This window comes from Echiichthys vipera (assembly GCF_963691815.1).
Source record: "Echiichthys vipera genome assembly, chromosome: 10".
NCBI lineage: Eukaryota > Metazoa > Chordata > Actinopteri > Perciformes > Trachinidae > Echiichthys > Echiichthys vipera.
In genome coordinates, this window is record NC_139835.1 from 14278868 (window position 1) to 14292984 (window position 14117).

The following is a 14117-nucleotide window of genomic DNA, read 5'->3' on the forward strand; positions in this document are numbered from 1 at the left end:
GGACTAAATGCAAGCAAAAGAGGCATGTGGCAATCATAATCTCTTCTCTCACTCCCTTTTTTTCCCTTTTCCCTTGAAACCTCTTCTTCTCACTTCCACCAGCCAGCTCCGTGCCTACAAATCACTGGGGTAATCAGAGCTAATTTGCCCTCCTTTTGCGAGTATTAGGGGTATTAGGGGTATTAGTGAAATACTCAGCTTTCACCACTCTGTTTGTGTCAACAGGGCAGCCTAATGAAGCATGCTAGGAGTGTCAGAGAACACTTGTCCTGCTGATTACGCTTAATTTGCGAAGTTGTCTTTGTTAAATGACACCTGGTTGCTCGGTACAAAATAACTAGGAACACACAAGGAGAAGAAAAGGCAGTGAAACGGCCGTATTATTAGAATAAGCATTCGTGTTAAAACAGTAATAGTTGTATCATTATTATTATTATTATTATTATTATTATTATGTACCTAATGCTGTAGGTCGAATGAAAAATTTAGCAGGACTGACATTTAATGTCGGTAAGCTTTCTAATCAAATTTCAATTTGATTTGATCATAATGTTTCATCTACTTTAATTGATTATAGATTGGATGGTGGTACAATTATACCTTTGACAAAAGGAGGATAGGAAAACAGGAAAAATAATTCAGCAAAATCAGGAGTGTTGAATGTGTTGATGAAATTGAGTCCAATATTCACTCATCTTTTTACTCGTAGCTCATTTTAGTTTTCAACTCTTGACAGAAATAAATGTATCTGCTAAAGACTCGACTATGTTCTCCAGCAAGTTGCTGACGCTATTTCCACAACTTTACAAATTGTTGAATTAACTGAGGTCAGAAGTCAATAATTTCCATAGCTATTGATTGACAGACAGTGATGGACGAGTGTAACAGTTGCAGCTGTTGGCGCCACAAGGCCATTGGATCACAGATACGATATATTTTTTCTAAATTCTGCATTTAAACCAGTCCTTCAGTGAAAACAACAGTAGGAAGTGGACAAGGGGAGCACCAAACTAAACAAAATCATTTTTGAATTGTGAAATGTCGAAATGACGGAAATATGTTAGGAACAGGTCGAGTGCTTGGCCTTCAGTATCACTGCTGGCAGATTTCTTAAGAATATATATGTTATATACTAGGATTATATGATATATATGTATCTATTTGGGACCAGGCTATTTCTGGGAACAAAAGTTAGAGTTAGAGTTTAATAGCTGATGCTTCGACTGTTTAAATTGGCTCTTTCATCATCTGCTCTTTAATGTATTGTAGCAAGTGGTAACGTTAGATTTGCAAAAGCTCTTAAAAGATTCACTTCCTTACCACCTATAATAACCTCAATCATTGATTAATGCCTAAACCAATTCATCTAACCTAAACCATTTTGAGGGACTGTCATAAATCTTGAGTGATCACCTAGACGTGACCGCAAGTGACGGAGTGCGAGCTGTACCCAGCATGCCATTCGGCTGTGTAATAGTTAAAAAAGGTCCCCTCTCAATACACTACACAGTTTGTACATTATGCACTACTAATAAATATGGCCCGTAGAACTCAAGGGTTCCCACTCGACAATGCGCTTCCCTGGGTCCTCAGCAATACACCCTCCAAGTATGTAGTTGATCAGATGAAGAGAAGAAGAAGAGGTTGTTAACACACCAAAACCATTTCAGTTAGATGATGAATATAATGTTATTGGCAAGTAATATTTTTTAAATCCATTCTCTCCCCTTAAGATCAAATGAATAGAACATTGACCATTGCTGGACCCTTTCACTTGTCATAACCATGTTACACAAACCAAGCTTCTAATTTTGGTCATGATAATTCGGCAGTGTTTTTCAGCGTACTGCTGTTGCTGCTGCTGGAAACAGGGTTGATGAGAGACTGATCTGAACCCCAACAGTACAGTTGCTGGCCCCAAAACAGTTTGCCAAAAGATGGTAAAATGTTGCCTGATATCCGACAGAACTGTCAACTTTTACACTCATTTCCATCTTCAATCTGAAACCGTCTCCACTTTAACCGATTTCTGTGGGGAAAGGGGATTTCATGTCCCCCAACCAATCAGACGTAATCTCATCAACACGGTGTGAAATATGACAAAATATTACGTTATATTTAAGGCATCAAAGAATTTAATTAAAGCAATTCTTACCTTTCTTACATTTTTACACTTTTCTATTGTAATGTTAAAATGCTCCTAATAAGGGTATGGTACACTGAAATGTAACAGAAATCCACCAGGTGTTGAAACTCAAAATATTCAATTCTCATATATTTCTGATAAAAGTTTGACCAATCATTTTATTCGGTCTGAATAAAATTATTTACCGAGTTTCCTGCCTTTCATCAGTCGCTCTGTTTCACTTTGAAGTGCCATGGGAAGCCCGAAAATTCAAACTCCAACTAGGCAATGTGCCCTGGAATGCCTGTCAAAGTACAACCTCCTACTAATGAATTTGGGTTACGTCGATCTCCCACAAATTCACTAGTAGGAGGTTCCACTTTGACAGGCATTCCAGTGCACTTTGCGTAGTTGGAGGTCCAAGACTTCGGACTTTCCATTGCACTTGAAGACAGATTTTCTCTCCCACCGCACAAAGCTTTATGTCGCTTTTATAGATTTTATTGAACGATCACTGTTTGTTTTTTTTTGCTTGGTTTATTTTCTGCATTCTTTCTTACTTAGCTGTAGAGTTCTGTGCAGCTGCTGCAGTAAAGGTAACTGAATTTGAAAAGTATTAGACGGTATTGGTTTGGATGAGACAGCTAACCTCTCACTGTGTTGTTATCACAGAAAAAGGAATGCTCTAAATAATAACTTGAGTATGGCTTCACTTTTATGGCTTCATGATGTTTAATTAGAGTTCTAGTCAAAAAAATAGACATTGGTGTTTAATTGTGTAGTCACATATGTTACGAGGGAGGGAATATTTGCACAGGTCCATGATCCTGAGCGTGGCAAGCATGAGGTCTGTTAGAGCTCCAACCAACCAGGACAGGCTGTTAAATCAAAATTCAATACACACTCACACTACAGGAAAAGATCAACATTTAGGCCTGTTTACAATGTACAGCAAGAACATCCACCCATAACATAGGCCAGCCACATTCCTCTGCCTGCCCACACACAGAGAGGCCAGGATACATGACGATGTAGATATCAGAAGATAGGTTTTTTAAATTTTCATTTAATCAAGGACTGAATCCAAATATTTACACAGAGTGAGATTATAGGCCTACTGGTCACTTGGGTTGTATAATTATGACCTGGAACTGCTTGAAGAGAGCAGAGTTTAGTTGGGTTGGGGAAATGAAGGTGATCACCACACAGCATACAATAACTTCATAGGTTTTTCCTTGCTCTTGTGTGTTGCCAAGTCCATTTACTAAACCAAAGTCCTTTTCCCATCTGAGGGAAAGGCACTCCATTCATAAAGGCCGGAGTAGCTGCAGCAACAGCAGCAGCAGTAGGTTGTTTCTGTCAGCTCCGCTCTGGGTTATGTGCCAGTAACCACAGAGGCCAGTACATAGCTGTCATTCCTTTGCTCACTGAAAGCACATTTAGCAACCAACACCTGTTTCCCCTGCTCTGTCTCCACTGTAGGCTGCTCCGCCACAGCTCTGCCTGCATCTAGCAGAGCAGGGATTTAACTCTTATGACTTTTTATACGCCAGAATTTCTGGAATGTAGCTTATAAACAATTTTTATTGGCAACACTTAGCGGTAGTAGTTAGCCTGCTCCAGCATGACAACCAAATATTCAACAACATTTGAAGCTTTATAGGATGTGAAAACATTCCCCTGGAAGATGCAGGACATTCTCATAGGTGGATTAGTTGGGTCAGTTGAGTGTATAATCGTTTTTCATTTTCATTTTTTTGTTTGGGGCTTAGAGATATAACGATGAGGGAAATAACTTACAATTTAAAAGATGGCTGACTGTTGGGCATCCATGTTTTAATAAGGCTTGTATCAGCTAATTACATCAACAATTTGGATATGTTCAACAGAAGCGTTTCATTTCCACTTCCTGCCCCTAGTTTGACCTGGCTTTGTTTTCAGTGCATCACAATGTTTTGCTGATTCACCATCAACTTTACTGATAATGTGCTGAACAAATGAGAAACTTTTATTAATTGTGCTGGGTTTTATGGACTTGGTAAACGGACTTGTACCTATATAGCGTCTTTCTAGTGTTCTCACTGCTCAAGGTGTTCCCCCTACTTGTCACATTCACCCATTCACACAGATGTCAGTGGACATATACCATCTAATCTAATCTGATCTAATCTAATCATTCACACACACACATATGCGCAGCACAGGGAGACATGCCCAAGGACACTTCGACACGCCGACCGGACGAACCGGGGATCAAACCACGAATCTCTCGAATGGAGGACGACCTACAGGGAGGTCAAAGGTCACGGTCACTATGACCTCTGACCTCCCTGTGAGATTATGATTTGAGGATTTCTCAAGTACACTGCAGCAGGGAAACAACCAACACTGGGACTTGAATGAAATACATTTTTCAAAAGCCCTGACAAAGACCTACAGTGGTTGAATGTTGGCTTTTTCTCTTACAATTTAGCCACTACAATAAACCTTTTTCATATTTCATTCCTTATTATTATTATTATTTTCTTATATTTTGAAGTGAGTGGATTGCCTTGCTGTTTATCCTGCTACATGAATCACCAAAAGGCATCTCCTCTACCAATATTCTGGTGGAACTTCGCTCATCCTGTCACTCATTTTTATTATTATTTATGCTTGTATCTCCATATGTCAGTATGTCTCTATGTTACTCCCTTTGCTTCTCCAACCACTGACAGCCACCTATAGGCTAAAGTCTCCCTAAAGCCCCTGTCTATCTTCCCTCCCACCCATTCTTTGTCTAGTAGTTGATTTAAAGCAGCGTTGAGTGTTCATTGAGAAAATCATTTATCACTGTCCTGTCTCGTTGTTTCTATGGGGATTTTATCAGGAAGGGCTGTAGACTTATTGTACTGTACTATTGTGATGCTATAACAACAACGTAATTTAAAAAAAACATGTTAACTGTATTCTAAAAAACAATCAACAAGCAGTCCATATATCCATGCCAAATGTCTATCCATGGACTGGAAACAAATCTGAAGGAAAAGAGAGATGTTTATTTGCAGTGTAGATGCAGCACTCACTAACAATATACTATACAATTTTGTTTAGAATTTGTAAAATGGCAAGAATTTCCCCATACAACTTTGTATTGAGGTCATTCAGTGCCAACTCAGCTGGAAAGAAGATGAAAACACAGTTACTCAGCAGTGAGAAATCCCTTACACTGCCACCTGCTTGTCAATCATCCGGGCCTGTGTTACGTGACCCTACCTGCTGCTACTGTCTCATGCTGCCCATAATGACCATACCACACATACCAGAAGAAACAGAGAGGCATTCCTGGATCATTGACCCAGATCATTTTTGTTGCTGTTGTTGTTTTTAACTTTAAAGCTGCCATTGAGACCAGGGTTTCCACTGAGGATTAAAACAACTGAAAAGATGTGGAGTCACACGCTGTGCACCATTACAAAATGCAGTTAAGACCTTTACAGACAATTCAGAGTTTGCGTGTAGAGCTGGACTGACGTTTCCACAACAATTTTTGAAATGAAAAATATCTACTCGAAAAGAGGCGACGTATTTTAACTGTCAAAGATTACCGTAAAGAAAAAAATCTAAACAATTAATCCATCCTAACTACGGCCCAGCCCTGTGTCCCTAATAAATACATTTATTTTGGATGGTTGTGGACCAATCAACTCAAAAAAATCATTTTCATATAAGTTCTAAGATAAGATACCATGCTTTTTGTCAAGTTCTGGAATTACTCATATAAAGTACAGTAGATTCGAAATAGCAGTGTGTGTGTGTATGTGAGTGAGTGTGTGTGTATGTGTGTGTGTGTGTGTGTGTTTGTGTGTGTGGGATCATGTCAGTAGAGAGTGTAATCTGAGGGATAACATGATGCTTATGCAGCTGATCCTTCCACCTCCCGGGTTTTGACAGGTTGACATCCATCATTCTCCACATTAACTTTGCCTAATTGGCAGGTAATTTTCATATAAGTTCTAAGATAAGATACCATGCTTTTTGTCAAGTTCTGGAATTACTCATATAAAGTACAGTAGATTCGAAATAGCAGTGTGTGTGTGTATGTGAGTGAGTGTGTGTGTATGTGTGTGTGTGTGTGTGTGTTTGTGTGTGTGGGATCATGTCAGTAGAGAGTGTAATCTGAGGGATAACATGATGCTTATGCAGCTGATCCTTCCACCTCCCGGGTTTTGACAGGTTGACATCCATCATTCTCCACATTAACTTTGCCTAATTGGCAGGTAATTCCCCTCTCCCCTACTGTCACTCTATTGTCCCTCTACTGTCCCTCTATTGTCCTTGTACTCAGCCCCTACTGTTTAGATCTTTATCTACCAATCTAACCAGGAACCCTGCAGACAGTAAGCCCCCCCAGCAGGACTTCTTGTCCAGGCCCAGAGTCCCAGTAGGCCCAGTCACTGTAACATGGGGAAGTGAAGTTGGGAGCTTCCTCTGTGATGGTGACCCCCATGCTGGGAAGCTCTCTACAAGGCTGACAGGAGAGCCGGCCCCAAATGATCTCAACCTGTCAGACTCGCTGCCCACCCACCCCTTTCCACACACACATCTCCTACAAAACATGAATATCTGTTATCTTTCAATGACGAAAAGTTGGTGTTGTCCGCCTTCCTACATGCCTCACCCTGACTTAAAATAACCTAACTAAAATAATGTTAGTATACTACTAAATGTTGGCACAAACTTCAGAAAAAAATGGAAAATAAAACAAGCAGCATCCCTTAAGTACCAAAGACCAAATGCTTTTCTCTTTCTGATGTTAAAACAAACACTAGCTTTTATTTCTCACTGTCACATTACACACTTCAATCCACCCACGCCCCAAATCTTCAACATCCAAAGCTTGATCCCATTCCTTTATGCTGCTGTTAAATCCAAGTCGTATAAGCACGCACATTCCAGCTGTACTGTATCTCTCGACAGTGATTGACAGGTGTTTGCGGAGTCCCTCTGCAAAGTCAGACATGAGACATATGGGAGTCCCGCCCTCCTGTCATGTCCGCCTTCCCATGAGTCTTTTGTGGCTGAGGTGGAGGTGGCAGAAGCAGTCAGGAGCTTGTCAGAGCAACAGGAAGAGGCTAACACACTTTCTCTCTCACTCACAGACAGCTTCCCTCTCTCTTACAGGAACAACCCTCATACACTCTCGCTGTCAACCCCCCAGTGAGTGTGTCAGCTGTCATTAACTTCCCAGACTTCCAGTGAGCAGGGAAGCTTCCCCTCGCTCCCGCCCCCTCACAGGTGACTCTCACTGGGGGCTCCATGCTGGGAATGCCGGCCCCTCTGCTGGAAGTCTCCATCCTGTCAACACGTGCCTTTTTGTGTGTGTGTTCAGATTTAGAGTTTTTGTCTTTGTAGGCCTAACTGTTCATATAAATGCATGTTTTATGCTTACATGTACTGGATATGTATTGTTTATATTCTAAGTGAAAACACATAGAGCATATAAATGATTTCCTGTTTGCACCTTTATCTGTATATAAGTAGGTTTACATGGTAGGTTTGTATGTGTGTGTGTGTGTGTGTGTGTGTTTATGAGTGTGTGTGGTGGTGGGGAGTATGCGTGGAATGTGTGTGTGATATAAAGGCTCTCTCCTCACGCCACAATGGTGTCTTTGACGGGCAGGAGAAGGGAAGGCTTTGTTTGGTGACACCACACAGTGTTGTGAATGCCCGACATAGCTGCCATTCCTCTCTATGCCCTCCGCCAGGCTACCGGCTTATCAGGGATTCCTCTCCTTTCTATCTGCCCACGCACACCCCTCACTATGTGTCTGTGTGTCTGTATGTGTAAGTGAGGGAAAGAGTTTGTGAAGCAGAGTTGCTAACACCAAGGGAAATGCAAATGAGCTCTGTAGGACAATAGACCCTCTGTTTGGTAACATATTCCTTCCCAAGTGGACCACTTTGGCTGCCACATTTTTTGAACAATTTGAAGTAGCTGGCTAGCATTCGATTAGGATTTGATTTAATGAATTGACATGTAATAATATAAAATATGATATACAAAATACTTGTGAGGGTAATGAAAATATTACCAATATTGATTACAGTAATGATAATTTTTTTCTGAGTCAGGCCACACAGTGCAAATATCAATGCTTTTTTTTTTTTTTTATAAATCAGCTCCTATATATTTGTAGTCACTGCTGCCATTTCCAAAATAAATACATGTCCCATTTTAAATAATGCCTTTGCACATAATTTCCTACTTTATTCAACTACTGTCAAACAACTACTTCTACTTTTTAACTTATCATTTACCACACAGAATGCAGCACAACAACAAACATACACATTTGTCAAGACATTCTTAACGATAATGTATGCCTTTCTCCGAGAGAAAGAAAATGCAGGCAGCACTCTGCCCAGCTGCCCAGTGCACCATTCTACATATTTCATACGTACAGAAACCGACCCCATTTGGGCACTTGACATGGTTAACTTAGCACACGATTCTGCAAAAACACGTTTTAGGGTCAATGTTAACTGTTTTAAAACTGCAGGATTGTAACGACAAACTCCGTTCTTCTGCATTAAAGTCTGGCATGCAGCACGTCCATCCATTGCTTTGACCTCCACACTTCTTCTTTCTGCATTGTCACTTTAGGGACACAATACTTTTCTGCATTGACACTTAAATTATATTAAATTGTCCAATATCACCATAATTCCTTGAATACTGTGCTGCATGTGGATATCTCTGGTTAAAATTGATTGGAATTTGGTTCAGAGGGGCCTTGAGCTCTCTTTACTTAAAGAGTGATGGTCACTGAAGTAACCTTCGATTCAGCATTTCTACTATTAACATATTAACTTCAGGGACAAACCTCTTGGGCAAGTGGGCAGCTGTGGCTGCAGCTGTTTTTTTTGTGGGCCAAACCAATAATTGAGAAAAGCACATAAAAGCAAGTTTATAAGACTTCATATTGAGCAGTGATTGGAGAAACTGATTGTGCATACCCGGAATCCTCAGGAAGATTGTTCTAGAGTTCATACGTTCTTACCCTAATGTTCCAACCTCTTATCCTCTTCTCTCATCATTCTGTTCATCCCATAGTTATACTATTAGTCAGCATGTCGGAGAAAAGCTTGTTCTTCTCTCTGGTCTCTATAATCAAAGGTCCTTCCAACTTTCACGCCAACATAGTATTTGGGCTGATACCCGACTTAAAGTAGGTATGGTGTCCACATGTGAGAAAATTAGGAATTCAATACACATTAACTCATGGACACACACACACTTACACAGCTGTTTTTCTGTTTTTTCAGTGTCAGGGTATTGTTATGTGTTTGATGTGTTTATATGAGCTGTGATGGGTCTTAACGAGGCTTGGCAGCAAAAACCCATCAGCACTTTAAAGTAGGATTAGACCAATATATATCAGTTTGTTCATTATTGTCATTGGCATTATTTTACACATACTATTTCAAACACGTTGAATTTTAACCTTTAGATGAATAATAAACACATAAAATCTTAGCTTGAATGGTGGTCTCTATTAGGAGACATCTTGCTAATATCAACAATAACTGGGATATCTGGCAGGATATGAAATTACCAGCTTGATCTGACCCTCAGTGTTATTCCACTTTGTGATAGCCATAGACTCTGCCATTTGTGGTTGTCTCATCAGACCTGGGGCCATCTCTGATGGACACACAACTGAAGAGTAGGGGCTTAGATGTCGGGTTATCTCCATCTGGTGGTGAGATGGATCAGATTGAAGGGGAGGCGGACAGACAGGCTTGGTACACCCAAAACATGTGTTGGGGCTTAGCCGGAAACAGCTGCAGGGGAATGTGGAAATACTTCACCCTTTAACTTTGAACAACTTTTTGTATATATGAACATAGGTTAGGGAGTGATGGCTGGTTGAAGGCGTCAATCTGAAGAAACAAGCCTTCTGAGTAGTTGTAAATCAGCAGAGAGGTGGCAACAGAACAGAGAGCTTACAGTTTATGGTAGTACAGAAATGAGAGCAGGAATTAGTAAAGGTTATGGTTATGACTTGGTTTAGGAAAAACCCAGTTGTTGAGTCAAAACGGAGTGGTAGCGTGTCACCCAAGCTGTTCTGGAAGGGAAACACTGGTCTTGTGTAGTTGGAAGGAGTACTTTGAGGAACATGAAGTGAAATGTCATGCTTCATGGACCTCAGGCAAAGGCAATCTCCATGTTAGCAGGTGTTAAGACCAAAAATAGTACAGCGTTAAAGAATGCTGTGTTGGTCTGGGTGTGTTGCTTGCAAGTTTAGATGCGTATTCCTATTATCCAAGAAGTCAAGAATGAGTCTAGACTAGAGCTGTATGGTATGGTCTAAAATGTATATCATAATATAATTTGAAGCATAGACAGTGACAGTATTATATCACGGTATATCAATTTATTATACTGTATATCTATATAAATGTTTCAAGCACAAGTTTGAGGCTCTTGTTTTCTAGTATTTTCTTTCCATGACACTTTATACTTCTACTCCAATGCAATTCAATGGGAAATATTCTACTTTTTACTCCACTACATTTATCTGATAACTTAAGTTACTAGTTACTTTACCAATTTGGATCCATACCCTACCGCAAATTCCTACTGTCATACCGTATATACCAATACTGTTTATACCGTACACCCCTAGTCTAGACTAATAAGTTTGAAGGCTTATCTATCATACACCAAAACACAACACAACACTTTTATGATTATAGAATTTTACAACTCTTAAAAAGCCATTACTAAAAAAGTTCCAATAGATGATGTCTGGATTCATGATTGAGGACCTACTGTTGGACTGGGAAAGAATGTCTGAGATAACAGGAAATGTTAGAGACTGGCAGGCATTAAAAATGGACAAAAAGATGCAGGGAGACAGCTGTTGACCTTTATTGTGATTTCAATTAACCTGTATAGTTTAGGGACTGTATCTGCATGGTTCTGACACTATTGTGGTGACAAAATCTGCCCCACAATGAGACTCACAAGGTAAAAACAATACCACTGTCGATGTCATGGCTGGTAATCAAAGAGATTAACTCTTGTTATTGTTTTCTTGAGATAAAAATATGTCATGAATTTCTCCCATTTCATATCTGATTCTGAACTCACCAGATGCAAGGCAAGGTTTTTGGTCATGCAATGTTAATTTCAAAAATCACAATTCACAAACCATGGTTTTCAAGCACAAACAAAGCACAAAATCCTTTACCTCAAGCCATCTTTCTGCATTTCCCATTGTTTTATCAAACATACAAAACAAAATCTTCAATCTAGAACCATTCTAAGTTGTTGCCAGTGTTCCTGTTGGGGTGTGGGAGGTTTGAGTTATCCTCACCACTTTCCTAACACTGTGCCTTTAGGGAACAATTAGGGGTTCCTTTTATGTTGTTGAAGCTTATTTCATCACACTCCTCCACTGGTCCTCCCTTTTAGACTGACACACACACACACACACACACACACACACACACACACACACACACACACACACACACACACACACACACACACACACACACACACACACACACACACACACACACACACACACACACACACACACACACACACACACACACACACACACACAAACAGATAATAATATGAACACACATGGTCCATTAACTCTACTAGTCTCCCAGGAGTCTCCTGCAGTTGAATGGCAGCCATTCCATCAGACTCATCAGCAATGCTTTGGGAATAATATTAAAAAAAGAATTAGCCTTTCTATTGGCCTCACACACACACACACAAATGCACACACACGCATGATCTCTGCCCAGTGTGTGACATGTAGAGTATTTGCTCACATCTGTACTATGCTCTCCTATGTGGTTTGTCTTTAGCACTATGTGACTTTTTGTGTACAAATGTTTCTTCTATCTTGGAATGTGTTCAAGCATGATGCATGTGCATGTTTTGGAGTGTAAAAAACAATTGGTAATGTACTGAAAATAGAGAGCAATTTTTGCAAGGTGTGTTTGGAAGCGTGCCCGTCCATGTTTATGCATGCATGTGTGAGCGTGTTGTGTATTCGCAGACTTGCTGCTCCCACGTCCCTGAGAATGAGGCCAATCAGATTGGACAGACAGTTTATTTCCAAACACTAGCGTCTGGCCTGCTGCCTCACACACATTCCAATACTTCCAGACAGACTTTCAGAAGCGGGAATTAAAAGGCATTGGAGTTGTTAAAACATGACATTCCCAAAAAAGGGCTGCTGGGCCTCGAGACTACCCAGAAACATCCCACATGACTCAACGCTGCAGGAATGACAGCATCGCCAGGGTCGCTGATGAAGGTCCTCTCAAAGATATAGTCTCTCTGTTACACTCCTCTCCTCTCTCTATTTCTGTCCTTCTACCGCTCATCATGCTCTCTCACATATTAGATCATCCTTAACTGAAATGTCTCTCTGTGTTCTTATCTTATGCAACATGAGTATAAGGGCCCAAACAGTGGTTTTGAGTGAGGGTCAAATTTTCACCTCCCAACCCAGATTAATTCTAGTTCCCCTTAGGCATTAGTAGGTAAATGGACTAATCAAGGCGATTTCACACTACTTGCCACATTCACCTTTTCACACAGACATTCACACTGATGGCAGTGGAAATCTACATACCATCTAACCATTCACACCACATTTACACACCCAAGCACAGCATGGGGAGCAATTCGGGGTTCAGTGTCTTGCCCGAGGACACTTCGACATGCGAACCGGGGGAGCTGGGGATTGAACATACAATCTCTGGAATGGAGGACGACCCACTCTATCCCTGAGCCACAGCCGCCAACGGCTCATGTCATGTGTTTCTTTTAATGTATACAGTATAAACATGCAAAGACATAGATGACCACACATGTTTATGTTATGTAAAAGGTCCTGTGTGTAACATTTTACGGGTGGTTGTTACACAACTTAAAAATTGAGACCTTCACTGACTATCTCGGTTGCCTATAGTATCGCCTTTAGCCTGTGGCTTTCTACGTAAAGGTTTGCGATTTGCGGCCTGGAGAATGACCTAAGATTGGCGGCTGTCAGGTAATGGCTGCAACTAGTTTGCTGCTCTTGCGGTAAACTGGAGTCAATTCCCTTGTATGCAAAAACACACTCGACCAATAAAACTAGTACTGGATTTTTTTGAGAAAAATTAGACTAAGCATACCGGTCAATCTCCGTTCTCTCAACTTGATCCAATTGTACTCGCCTATAGGAGTTTCCATCTTGTCAGATTTGACTCCCCCTTATTTCATCTTACCAAAAAAGGGCATAGATGTGACGTTGGGGGGAGGGAGATATGTCCATCTGACTGAAGTATATCGAATTAGCCACATTAGCACCGCCGCCCGGGAGCTAGGCTAACAGAACATGCTACTAGATCAACAGGAGTGGGATGTTGAAGTATCTTCCGGGACCGGGAGGGAACGGTAGTAATTTTTTTAAATTTTGTAACGGGAATGGGATTTTAAGGAGGACAGAGACTGACACTGGAGGTCAGTCACTTCACTTACGGAGTTAGCATGCTGATACTGACAACTAGCCTCAGAGGCAAAGTGAGGGCCAGCGGCTAGCTGTCACATGAGAGGCCGTGCCCTTAATTATTCGTGAATATACCTCCAATAAAATTCTAAATTCAATTTTTTTGTACTTAAATAGGTTAATTATGCTGTGAAAAACAACCTGTTTTACATTGGGGTCAAAGAGAAATTGCACTATTATGAAACCTGTGGCCAGTGGATGAACTGCACCTTTTTCCACTTTCTTATTGGATCAACCAGGAAATCACTTTGGTGGGGGCTTGGTTCTGATGCTAATGTGCTTCCAACCCCCTTTTCAGAGTTTTTTTAATTAAAAAAACATTTTAAGTGTTTTGTGTTTTGTGTCTGGAAGAGGACTTTAATATCAGCATATGAAAAATATTGGTGTCTGTATCAGCCTTAAAACCCTATGTGGACACACAC